This window comes from Canis lupus (assembly GCF_048164855.1).
Source record: "Canis lupus baileyi chromosome 5 unlocalized genomic scaffold, mCanLup2.hap1 SUPER_5_unloc_9, whole genome shotgun sequence".
Classification (NCBI taxonomy): domain Eukaryota; kingdom Metazoa; phylum Chordata; class Mammalia; order Carnivora; family Canidae; genus Canis; species Canis lupus.
In genome coordinates, this window is record NW_027326416.1 from 57380 (window position 1) to 70313 (window position 12934).

At 42.7% G+C, this 12934-nt stretch overlaps 1 long non-coding RNA gene across 3 annotated transcripts; it reads left to right on the forward strand.

Annotated features, from left to right (window-relative positions):
- The first annotated feature begins 418 nt into the window (after window positions 1–418).
- LOC140629468 (uncharacterized) lies at window positions 419–2881 on the forward strand. 3 transcript variants are annotated; one of them, XR_012027308.1, is made up of 3 exons: window positions 1012–1615; window positions 2032–2180; window positions 2667–2881. It is a non-coding gene; the product is annotated as an uncharacterized lncRNA (long non-coding RNA). The 3 variants fall into 3 exon arrangements; XR_012027309.1 differs by having other exon boundaries at window positions 1012–1479; XR_012027307.1 differs by having other exon boundaries at window positions 419–2180.
- The last annotated feature ends 10053 nt before the right edge of the window (window positions 2882–12934 follow it).

Below are 12934 nucleotides of genomic sequence, written 5' to 3' on the forward strand. Positions count from 1 at the left end.
TAGGAACGTGAATGAGAATGATGGGGACTCCTACTTTTCTGCTTTTCCTGATGCTTTTCCGGCATCCTAGAAGAAACAAACATGCAATTAACAGACAGTTGCCCAGGATAAGCATCCTTTTAGGGCAAATATAAGGTGCAGCAGGGAAAGGAGGCTTTAGGGAAAGCTATTCCGAGGGGTGATATCCGTGTTGAGAGCTGAAGGATGGGCTGAATGGGGATGCAAGACCATTTGGGGCAGAGCAGATGACAGAAGTCCCTGAGAGGGCACATTCCAGTTTATTATTTTTTTAAAGATTTTATTTATAGAGACAGAGAGAGAGGGGCAGAGAGACACAGGCAGAGGGAGAAGCAGGCTCCATGCAGGGAGCCCGGCGTGAGACTCGATCCCGGAACTCCAGATTCAGGCCCTGGGCTGAAGGCAGGTGCCAAACCGCTGAGCCACCCAGGGATCCTCCGCACATTCCACTTTAAAAGCAGTTCACTGTGACTCAGATATAGACTACGAGGGCCAGAGTTTACTGTCTGAGGCTGGAGAATAAAGTTGGGTTTTCAAGGGTCTTGAAAACTATTCCAAGAAGCCAAGACTTTATTGTCTGAGCATTGAGATGCCACTGAATGATTTTTAAATCAATGTAGTTTTGATTTAGTATCTGATTCCGTTTACCACCTTCAGCCACATAAGTTGGCAGCATTTCCACTTTCTGGATGGGACGAATAAGGCCCAGAAGAACACATTTCAATGTTGGTGGAATTGATTTAATTCTCTTAATGACAGTGATATCAGGGCTTCTAACTCCTACCTTCCCACCCTCTCTCCTTCCTTCTTTCTGGTTGTTATTCTTGTCAAACATAAAGCTATTTATCCACCATCCTTAACTTTTTCCAAGGAATATCCATGCACTCACACAGCTTCTAATAACCAGACCCCTGAGTGAAAGCCAGTGACCTCACGGGCGGCAGGGCTTGTTTGTGGCTGGATACCATATTGTGCACCGGGCTGGAATTCTCTGTTCTTCCTCACTAGGAAGCTGGATTTGTACCAGGAACCTCTTATCTGAAAAGGCAGCTCTAGGCTGGGGAGAACAGAGCTGGTTTGACGAAGTGGAGAGGCGCTCAATGTTGGTCTGGCCACGCTTTGGGCATGCGTGAGCGCTCACAGCAAAACACAGCTGGCATGTCTAATTTTAGCCTTGACTGCCTTGAAAAGGGACCCTTAAAGGAAATATATTTTCGCTGAAACCATTTGTATTATAATGTAACAGCCGACAGACATGTCAGAATATTACTTATTATTGGTGGGGAAAAACTCTGTCAGGTAATTGTGCTTTTTTTTGTGATGACATCGGGAAAGTGATTAAAGCATCCCTGAATCAAAATCATCATAGATAGACAGTGAGAGAACCAGAGCTTTTATTTATGAAGACGCCTGTAAACCTAATGGGATACCTCCTTTGATGCTTACAAAACGGATGTAAGGGTAAGAATGATCATTTCGGCTATGGCAAGTGGGTCCTTGTGATCTGACGATGCAGGGCTTGCTAATAGTAGTCCTGGCATAGACTCTCAAATTTCTTCAATGCTTAGCATCCTCCGTGTCGTCCGAGAAGTAAAAGGTTAGTTTCTGGACCGGGTCTTGGATTCATCTGGCTTTCGTATGTTAACAGGTTCTGAAAGCATCTGGGACACACTTGTTCCATTTTAACCAGCACGGGTCGTCCGTCTGCTTTTATTTTTGTCTTTCTCTTCCTTCCTCCCTTCGTCCTCTCTTCCCTCCCGTGGTCTTCTGTGTTTGCTTTAGCAGTGTGGCTTACCTTGCCACTTGGCAAGAAAAAAAAGGCAGCTCTTGTGTGGGGTAGATGGAGGGAAGGATAAGAAATAATCCACCGCCCGAATTTGAGTTCCCTGGGTTCAGTTCCAGCGGCAGCAGCTTTGCTGCAAAAATTGCTTTGCTGTTCGAGATAGCCAGCAGAGGGAATCAGGACTTTGCTTGCAGCAGGGGTTGAAGCAGGCTTTTTTTTTTTTCTTGGAGGAAATACTGCAGCTTTCTGGACTGCATACCCTGCTCCCTGGAGAGGTTCCACCCACCAGCTGGAAGGAGAGGAAGTGAATGAAAGGACAGGAGGAGCCCGAACACCATGTCACTCTGGAAGGGAGACAGCAGCAACCAGGCTGTGCAAGGTTGTTTTGTTTTGTTTTCTTTTCCCCTTTCTCTTTCTTTTTTTTTTTCTTTTTCATTTTTTTGTTTTCTTTCTTTCTTTCTTTCTTCTTTCTTTTTTTCCCTTTTTCTTTAAGGTGGGGAAAGAGACAAACAGGAGACAGGAAGCTGATCTGCAAGGATTCGGAGTTGTGCTAAAAAGACTTTGATTTTTTTCTTCTCTCCCTCTTTACAAACGCTGGCAATTGACATCACTACAGACAGCCTGGGTAGAGAACAAAGTGCCTCATCCCAAGTGGACCCTGGCAGCTGGGGGAAGGAAGGCAGGATCTGGGAAGGCTGTGTGTGTGTGTGTGTGTGTGCGCGCGTGTGTGTGTGCGTGTGTTGTTCTACCAATACCTTTCCTTTTTTCTTTCTTTCTTTCTTTCTTTCTTTCTTTCTTTCTTTCTTTCTTTCTTTCTATTTTTTTGGTGTGTTTCTTTTTTAAATTCCTGCCGTGTTGGAACTAGTGAGTGGTGGAAGACGAAGGATCTCTGAAGCCTCATCAGTCATCGGGACCATCAGGAATAGTGGTTTAAGAGGACGCTCGGCCTGGGGCACCATACCGTGTCATCGAGTTCCCTGCCTCGGAGATAAAGATTCCAGCTACATGGGTAAACGCCTGGATCAGCCACAAATGTACCCCCAGTACACTTACTACTATCCTCACTGTCTCTAAACCAAGGTATGGCTCGACCCACAATCTGGCAAGCAGTGTGTATCCTGCACTTGGGATGGGAAACAGGCATGTGGATTATTATTTACCTCCCCTTTCCCATCACCTCTTCCTGCTTCTTTGAAATTAGTAACATAGCAATGGAGTTAATGAGGCAGAGGAGAATATGAGAAGAAAGCAAGCCCTGGGATTGTGGTTTTTCTCTTCTAGCAGAGATAATAGTTTCGCTCGTGTTCCTTTGTTGTTATTTGGCAACATAAAGATGTTCCTGATATCCGTAGTAAAGTGCTTTGCAGATGGACAGGGTTGTTAGAAAGGAGATTGTGACAGTGATTATCAGGAACAACAACGATTTCAGAGGCTTTTCTGGTGAGCTGTTCTTTGTGGCTCTGAAAGGGTTTTTCTCACTGGATAGGATGCACCAGGGTGGGGGCAACTCAGACTTTCAATCACAGAGTATAGAATGAAAGAAGGTGTGGGAAGGTATAGTACGACTAACTGACGTCCCGTAGAGTTTGTTTGGGTGTGCTTTTGTTTTTGTGTATTTGCCTTACATATTTTATTTTATATGGAGGGTGATCAAGACTCTAGAGACTGAAGTTTGGAGCCTTACAATAGATGTTCTTTACTTTTCGAAGCTCTGTTTTTCTGTGCTGGCTGCCATCAGGAGGCCTGTGGGTCTTGAAACGGGATGAAATATAACTGATGATAATTGGACACGAATTGGTTAAATACTTTAGTCTTGGGATCCCTGGGTGGCGCAGTGGTTTGGCGCCTGCCTTTGGCCCAGGGCGCAATCCTGGAGACCTGGGATCAAATCCCACGTTGGGCTCCCGGTGCATGGAGCCTGCTTCTCCCTCTGCCTATGTCTCTGCCTCTCTCTCTCTCTCTCTCTGTGTGACTATCATAAATAAATTTTAAAAAAATTAAAAATAAATAAAAAATAAAACTCTCTCTGTGTGTGTGTGTGTGTGTGTGTGTGTGTATCTGTCTCAACCAGAGCATTAGATGGGAGCTCCAAGTCACATGGTAATGTACTTCTTAAGTTATTGTTGAATAATTACATTACCTTATTTCCTTGTAGCTTTTAGATATGCTTTTATGAGTATTTCTGGCACTCAAGATAAATTTTAATCAGAATTGAAACACATTTTATTAATTAGATAGTATTACAAGTTATAGGATGTGTCTTAAGTTGGGACTTGCCTTTTATTTCATAGTAGAGAGATAGATACTGTTCAGATTTCAAGACATACACAGCTACACAGTGCATCCTGGAAAATGAAGGTCTTGCCTACAGGGAAATAGGTGAAAAAGAAAATATGACCTCCTTAGACTTACTGTGGGCATCAGAGTTATGACAGAAAGATGACTACACAGGATTAGGTCCCATTGGCTTCTATTCTTTTTTTTTTAATTTATTTTTTATTGGTGTTCAATTTACTAACATACAGAATAACCCCCAGTGCCCGTCACCCATTCACTCCCACCCCCCGCCCTCCTCCCCTTCTACCACCCCTAGTTCGTTTCCCAGAGTTAGCAGTCTTTACGTTCTGTCTCCCTTTCTGATATTTCCCACACATTTCTTCTCCCTTCCCTTATATTCCCTTTCACTATTATTTATATTCCCCAAATGAATGAGAACATATAATGTTTGTCCTTCTCTGATTGACTTACTTCACTCAGCATAATACCCTCCAGTTCCATCCACGTTGAAGCAAATGGTGGGTATTTGTCATCTCTAATAGCTGAGGAATATTCCATTGTATACATAGACCACATCTTCTTTATCCATTCATCTTTCGTTGGACACCGAGGCTCCTTCCACAGTTTGGCTATCGTGGCCATTGCTGCTAGAAACATCGGGGTGCAGGTGTCCCGGCGTTTCATTGCATTTGTATCTTTGGGGTAAATCCCCAACAGTGCAATTGCTGGGTCGTAGGGCAGGTATATTTTTAACTGTTTGAGGAACCTCCACACAGGTTTCCAGAGTGGCTGCACCAGTTCACATTCCCACCAACAGTGTAAGAGGGTTCCCTTTTCTCCACATCCTCTCCAACATTTGTTGTTTCCTGCCTTGTTAATTTTCCCCAATCTCACTGGTGTGAGGTGGTCTCTCAAGATAAGAAGCTTTTGCACAGCAAAGGATACAGTCAACAAAACTCAGAGACAACCTACAGAATGGGAGAAGATATTTGCAAATGACATATCAGATAAAGGGCTAGTTTCCAAGATCTATAAAGAACTTATTAAACTCAACACCAAAGAAAGAAACAATCCAATCATGAAATGGGCAAAAGACATGAACAGAAATCTCACAGAGGAAGACATAGACATGGCCAACATGCACATGAGAAAATGCTCTGCATCACTTGCCATCAGGCTTCTATTCTGATGCAGCTCAATCAATGTTTAGCAATGGAATGCCTGCTTTTTAGGCACTGTGTCTAGGCTCAGAGGAACGAACAATGAATATACATAAACTCGGGGATCCCTGGGTGGCGCAGCGGTTTAGCGCCTGCCTTTGGCCCAGGGCGCGATCCCGGAGACCCGGGATCGAGTCCCACGTCGGGCTCTCTGCATGGAGCCTGCTTCTCCCTCTGCCTGTGTCTCTGCATCTCTCTCTCTCTCTCTCTCTCTCTCTCTTGTGTGACTATCATAAATAAATTAAAAAAAAGAAATCAATCTAAAAAAACATAAACTCTAGTCTCATAGGATTTACTCTCTATTTAGGAGAAAGATAGTAAACACCTACATACCATGTCAGGTGGTTATAAGTGCCAAATATGTGGAAAGTAGGGTAATAGGCTACAGAGTGAAGTGAAGGTACTATGTTATGTAAGAGGATCAAGGAAAGCCTCTTTAATAAGGTGGCATATGGGTAAGAAAACTATAAGAAGCAAGGAATTAAGCCCTGAGGCTATCTAGAGAAAGCTTGTTTCAGGCAGCGGGAAGTCAAGTGCAAAGGCTCCCAAGTGTAAGTATCCTGGCTTCCTGGAGAGACAGCAGGGAGGCCAGTGTGAGTGTAACAGAGTGAGGAAGGTGAGCAAGGTAGGAGGGTCACAGTGGGTCTTGAATCCTTTCTTGCCTGCCATACTACCATTACTACTTTGGTCTTATAGATCGTGAAGATGATTATATCTTTCAGAACTGCCTTTTAGAACAGAAATGCCCCCAAGGAGAGCAAGACCTTAAACTCATTATCATTATGATGTTAATTTTTCAGTTAACTTTTTAGAGATTCATGGATAACCAGCACACATTTGATTAAAAAGGAGTGTCTAGCTGGTAAATTAAGGAAGGACAATGTTATCGGGGAAGAGAGCGTGATAATGTAGGTGAGAAGATAACGAAACAAGTTTAATTTATATTGGAGACAATTGCTTCTTGCCTCCCTGAATATAGTTCCTCTTTAAGTCCCCCTTTCTTTTCAGGAGGACTCCACTTCTTGTCCACAGCACATGTTCCATTCTCCAGCCATATGCCGCTGTTTGCTTGGAGCCAATGATCTTTTGCCTAGGCTCAGAGGGAGGTGTGTCTTACGTAGTCTAAACCAATCATTACCCTTCCATCTGCATCAGTGAATGAGTTGGGAAATTGCACGTGACCCGTTTTGTCCAATGAACTGTGAGGAGCAGACTGTTGGGGGCAGGAGCCTTTAGTAAGATTTCTTACATTTTTAAAAGATACCAGAGGAAGAAGAAACCACTTGAGGTGGGCGATTATAACGTGGCCAACACTGCTGTGGTCATCTTGTGACCATGAGGCTAGATATCAACACACAGAAGGTGGCTTGTCATGGTCATGTGGATGACCCAGACACTGCCCACTGATGGATATCTGGCCCTTGTTGCAGAAAGGAATCCCAGAATCCACACTGAGGGGGGGGGGCGGATTTCAAAACATGTATATATGAAATATATATAAATATAAGGTTATACATAACAAACATTAAAAAACCTTATACATCCCTAACAGAGAATTACAAAATATTATGATTATATATTATGCCCCCATTAAGTGCTGTGTTCAAAGAAAATGTTCATGGTATGTTGTCAGAAGAAGGAAGTGCACAGAAATACAATATTTTTTTCTAGATCTCACATATATGGACAGAGGGACAACACAGAGAAAGAGAGAAATATATATTCATTATTCATAGGAAAAACTAGAAACAAATAGAGCAAATATTAATAGCTGTTACCTCTGTGTGATAGGATCAGATAGGATCAGAGATGTATTTTTTTAAGTGCAGCTTTTATTTATTTATTTTTAATTTTTTTCATTTTTATTTATTTATGATAGTCACACACACACAGAGAGAGAGGCAGAGACACAGACAGAGGGAGAAGCAGGCTCCATGAACTGGGAGCCCGATGTGGGATTCGATCCCGGGTCTCCAGGATCGCGCCCTGGGCCAAAGGCAGGCGCTAAACTGCTGCGCCACCCAGGGATCCCAAGAGATGTATGTTTAATGTAATTTTTATACAATTGTTTTAATGCAATTTTGCATTTTATAGTGAGAAAGTAGAGCTTTTACAGTCTTATAAAAAATCATCAATTTTATGAGAATCAAAGGATGATCCATATCCCTCATGGGTCTTCTCTAATACTACTTTTAAGGTACTACAGTCCTTTCCATGAACTGAAAGACTGGTCCCTCAGCTCACCTTAGGCCCACTCTGGCTACTATATTAGGCACTGGCCTCAATTTGCCCTTAAAGAAGCCAGAGGTCTAAACACCGGTGTCTTCAAAACTGCTGAGAATTCCCTGCATTTCTCTATCTAGTGTGGCCAACAGGGTAGCCCTCCAGTGAGTATGAGGCAGTCAACTCAAAGATGGCTTGGCCCTCTTCTGTGGCAGCCCGCCCTTGGCTTCATGACGTGCATAGTCATTACATGGTGGACCCAAGTCTTCATCAGGCTGTATTCTTAGGTTAGGACACTACCCATTGATGATCTACACTAAACAGGGATGGCAGAGACAGGTGCTACTGCAAATATGTTTTTTCCAAGGGCCAAGAGAGCAAAAGACTTAAGCATGCAAGTGGCATTGCTAAGGTTGCTGCATAGTACAAATTAGGATTCAAGTCAGCTTGAGTCATACAGAGGCTTGGGGCCTCTAAGCTAATTTATGATGACCTGCAGAGGCTAAAATGAGGCAGAATCTGGACTGTCCTACTAATTATGAGACTCTGGGAATGCCTCTTGAGCCATTGGTAAGGTAAGATATTTAGAGCTAAACTAATATGGTTAGAATACATCAAGGCACAATCTTAGTTCTCCTCCTTTTTCCTGGCATAAATATAGCATATAATCTGTCAGCCTATATATATATCAGAGTGGTCTTGGTGTATGGCTTATCTGTCCTATGATAGGGAAAGAAAATGAATGGTGGGGGAATAGGTACTCTATGTGTTCATATGTGGATAGTCTGCTGGTGTGACTGTCAGCATGGTGATGTCCTAAGTCATTAGAGTCTGGGTTCCCCCAAATTCGGAGCCTGAGGCAAGGGGGCAGATAGTCCATTTGAGAGGTGATTCCCTGAAGCAGGAGCAAGGGAGTGGGAAGATGGGAAGGAGAAATGTCCAATACAATGGTGTGTTATCAAGGTCACAGAGAAAAAGATTACAGAAAAAGAAAAAAAAAACTGAGGTTGGTCAGTGGGATTCAGTTTTATGGAGATATGCAGAGAAGGTATGGAAGGACTTCCAGGATTGTCTGCCTGAAGTCTGGAAGGCAGGAGCATTTCTCTACTAGCCCCTATCTTCCACTGGTTTACTGTTGGTTTGGTGCACTCGCCTTGAATCTGCAGACCAGCATCTCTGGCAGTCACCTCTGAGAGATGGTATTGGTCGTTTGCAAGGTGAGCCTATGCTTGCACGTAACTGTTCCTAGAGCTCAGGTAGCCAAGGGATGTGACTTTGGGGCCACCAATGTTCCCGGAGTTTTAAGGTGTACCTTAAAAAACTATACCTTGACCTGCAGTCCTTAAATTGCATTTTGGGTCTTAGAGCTAAAGATTAAATAGGTTTGTCTACGTAGTCTATATTTTAATCCATTAGTTAAGTACCTACTATGTTCTAGGTGCCAGGGAAACAGAAACGGATAGGATACCTTCTAAGATTCCAGTTTGTTACAGGAGATAAGCTCTTTACAGTTAAATGTATTACCTACTCAAATAAGATATGCATAGAATGCCTAACATGGTATTTTTGTGGGGAAAGCTGTTTTTATTCCCAACTAAAAAGGACCCTCCAGAGGGAGGTAAGAGTTGGTATACCCAAACACACACACCCCTATACGTGCATGGAAGGATGTGTGCACATACCCATGTGCCCCCGTGTGTACATGTATTTGTGTGTAAAATTCTTTGAGAAAAGGAATGATTGCTTTATGTGAATTATTTATCCTTATTGTCAACATTCAAATCTAGAAGCATTGTAAGATTCACGGAATGCAAAATGATCACACAATAGATTGGTTTTAGTGAGCATGTATTTTCTTTTCCATTCATATTGATGCTTTGGATGCTTTTATATTTTTGGTTCTGCGAAAGTTATGTTCATTGAGAAAAATAAAAATAAAAAGCATCCAAGAGGCTCATTCCTATGTTAGAATTTGTATTCAGCTGAAGAAAACCTTTGCACCTGCCACTAAAATGTATCCACTTCTGGGGTGGAATGCACCAGGTGTTCCCCAGCCTCCATCGGCACGCCAGGCAGTTCAGGACCGAGAAGGAGGCACCATATCCCAGGCAGGTTAAACTGGTGGGGAAATTTCAAGTCGACAGAATGCAATTACCCAAATTGAAATTAGGCCAGGGGCATATCAGGAGGCCCTTCCCATCTGTTGGGTAAAAGGATCACCAGATATTTAACAAGGGCAAGTGGTCAGGATCTCAGTTCTAGGAGTCACTTAAAAAGCAGGCACTTAAAAATGCTAAAGGAAAACTGTACCTGGCATAAAAATCATATCCCTTCACTGGAAAATAAATAACATTAGGCCTTGAGAAGATCAGCCTTTTTCTGCTCTGGGAGGAAAGAAATGTTTATGGATGGGGTGGTTAAATATTTCTACATCAGCTTCTCTTAGCAAGGACATGGTATAATGGACAATTGGTTATCCTGGGTTTGACAAAAAGAGATTTCCCAAACCAAACATATTGAATCGAATACATTTATCCCTGGTCAAAATGGATAGATCCTCCCATTAAGACCTTACAGAATAACACTGTTTAATTTTTCCAGGGACCTTGACACAACATTGTTTCTTTACCAGGAAACTAATTTTTAAAGTTTTCAGCAAAAATAAGTAAGCTGGATCTGGACACCAGATCCCATTTCAGAACCACCTTTGGTTTCCCATTGTCAAAACCACCAGATCCACAGGTCCACATTAGCACAGTGGTCCCTGACTGTTTCCCTCTCTCTGGACACCTGTGTACCTTTCTCTCAGGAGGGGAGAGAAAACTCTGTCTTAATCTTAAAATCAGAATGAACTCAAGCATTGGCATGAGCCTCCCACCCCCTAGTCAGAGAGAGATGAAGAATGGGCATCTGACCCCAGATGGTTGGATGGCATTCTAGGACATTGAGAAATAGACGGGCTTCCCTATGGCCCTTTTAATAATATGTCCTCCTTTATAGACCAAGAGAACTCAATGTTTTCAGCCTAAGGTCTGGGAGGGGAGGAAGAAAGAGGCATCTCTGGGCGAGATGTCTCCTTTTCCAGATGCTGCTTTTTTGGAGACTTGCTGACACTGGGTTCCTATGGGCCACTCCCCAAAGCAAGGTACCAGGGAGTCTCTTCTCTGTGCCTTCCCTGGGAGGGACTGTTTAATGCCATGCAGCTAATCCTGACAAGCTCTCAATTCTCTTTCCTACTGAATTTGGAGAGGAAGGAAAAGAGATGAGCTGGTAAGGGGTCTTATTCAGCATTGTTATTTTTTTCCTTTGTTGGAGTGGTTCACTTTTAACTCTCTTTGCTAGCCAAGAGGTGACATCCTGGGGACCCTGACAGTACGGCCACTCCTGGAAGGGGTAAGGCAAGGTTAACTGACAAATTTAGCAAAGCTGCCCATTGGGGGGTTGGGGGAGAGCTACAGGCAGGCCATGTACACACTGAGTTACTTGCAGCGTCTCTGTCCCTCCTCCCCTGCACACACACATGTACCTGTCATTGCAGCAGTTAAGGTAGGAGAGCAGTAATCCAAAAGTCTAGGGATTTCACACTGGTTTCTCCCATTCTGCAATGCCAAGCCTTCCTGGACGGTCTCCTAAAAATGAGCTCAGTGTGACCTAATGGTCCATCCTAGTCATAAGTGACCATTGTTCTTAACTCTGAACAGGTGTAAACATTTGCTTGCACTTGCTGAATTCTGACCTGAGCTGCTTACCTTTTCTTTCTTTCTTTCTTTCTTTCTTTCTTTCTTTCTTTCTTTCTTTCTTTCTTTCTTTCTTTCTTTCTTTCTTCTTCTTCTTCTTCTTTCTTCTTCTTTCTTCTTCTTCTTCTTCTTCTTCTTCTTCTTCTTCTTCTTCTTCTTCTTCTCCTCCTTCTCCTCCTCCTCCTCCCCCTCCCCCTCCTCCTCCTCCTCCTCCTCCTCCTCCTCCTCCTCCTCCTTCTTCTTCTTCTTCTTCTTCTTCTTCTTCTTCTTCTTCTTCTTCTTCTTCTTCTTTCTTCTTCTTCTCCTTCTCCTCCTCCTCCTCCTCCTTCTTCTTCTTCTTCTTCTTCTTCTTCTTCTTCTTCTTCTTCTTCTTCTTCTTCTTCTTCCTCTTTCTTCTTTTTTTTTCTAATTAGCCAGAACCAATTTCTTTGTTTTGTTTTCTATCTTGATAATTTGTGAATAACAAAGTTTTTTTCTCACAGAGGAAAACAGAGAGAGGAGTTATTAGTTAATGTTGATCCAGAACTCTGCAAATGTTAAAACTTGACATTATTATTTAGAGGTTTGGTTTGTACTAATTACCTCTTAGTTTTACTAGCCCTATATAACAAGCTACCTTCTGCAAATTTTATGGGAAAGCCAGTTTTCTGAAAGGATGAAAGTTGTTGGAGCACGGAATGAAATAGGTGCTAAGTTTTATTTTCCACTAAATAATTCTCCTCAAGGTGGGTAAACTTTCAGTAGTTAAATTGCTAAAAATGAAGATTCTACACTACAAGAGCAGATCTTCAGGAGACAATTATATGTCTGTGTTCATAGCATTTATGAGTGTCAGTAAACAGTCAGTACATTTATGTTCCCCCCATTACCTTCGGTCATAAACTTCCTTAAAGAAAAACGAATAATTATGTTTCCTGACTGCAGAATGAGCATCAACATTCAAATACTGAAAGCCCTGGGTGGGATGGATGGTACACCTAGACTTCCAGGGATTGAGCTGTTTTCGAGGCATTGGCTAGAGTGTCAGGCTAACTGCTTGGTCTTGATTTAGTGCCATTCACAGAGATGTCATCTCTAGAAGGGAAATCATAATTTGTGTGGCTATTTTTGGACTTGGGGCCTCCCAGCCTACAGCTGTTGGGAATGGCTGGGCGTCACATAAAGCCCCTGGCTGAAGCATGTCAAGCTTGTGCTATTGGCCTGAAGCTCGCCATCCACCCCAGGGGCCAGCCAGTGTATCCCTGGAGCTAAAATGATGCGGTGTCATCGGAGTTTAACAAGCACATCCCGGCATCATGGACTATTGGAGTTAGGAAACGACCTTAGATGACCTCATTACAACCTACATTTTACACAAGAGGCTTTGGCTGGGGAATCATTCTATCCAGGGTCCCAAGCAACAAGTCTCACATCTCCTGGCTTTGGGTTTGGTACTCTTAAATATTGTCCTTGGGGTCAGGAAGGTGACATAGGTTAGAGGGTAAGGAATAGATTTTTAAAAAGTGAGTTAGGAAGACAAGAAAAGTAAATCTGAGAGAATTGCATTTTTCCTTTGTAGTTCATATGAGTTTCATTATTCCTTGTATCTCAATCAGAAAACACATCGATGCAACTTCTCCACCACTAGAAATGTGCAAGTGGAAATGAAAGGAAATAAGACAATTGAATATTTTCTA